The following is a 449-nucleotide window of genomic DNA, read 5'->3' as shown; positions in this document are numbered from 1 at the left end:
AGTGAACCATAACAGCTAACCTACCTATAACTTTTGTATACCTAAAATATTGATTTCAGTATGTGTACTTTGATAAACTAAATGTATACTTAAAATGTATTATAAATAAACTAGTATACCTAGATTACTTTCAGTATACCTCTGAGTATACTTGTGCCAATTTAGTTCCAAGAAGTATACTTTTTTAGTAAACCGCTAGTATACTTATATCAGTGTACAAAAATAAACACACAGGTAAATACACTTTTATATACTTTAGTATACTTAATGACATGTATTAAAGTATACTTATTTTTGGTAAGGGAATCTGTGTGTCATTGGTGTATTAATGAAATTTAAAATGATCCTGGAAAATATGATAACTGGATTCCTGCTGATCAGCTGTGGAGGAGTCCTGGTTTATCGGAAAATGAAAGTGATCCTGACAGCAGTCTGGGCCTGTGAGAAGC

The sequence above is a fragment of the Austrofundulus limnaeus genome, unplaced genomic scaffold (assembly GCF_001266775.1).
Source record: "Austrofundulus limnaeus strain Quisiro unplaced genomic scaffold, Austrofundulus_limnaeus-1.0 Scaffold20, whole genome shotgun sequence".
NCBI classification, from domain to species: domain Eukaryota; kingdom Metazoa; phylum Chordata; class Actinopteri; order Cyprinodontiformes; family Rivulidae; genus Austrofundulus; species Austrofundulus limnaeus.
This window is presented reverse-complemented; position numbering follows the sequence as displayed.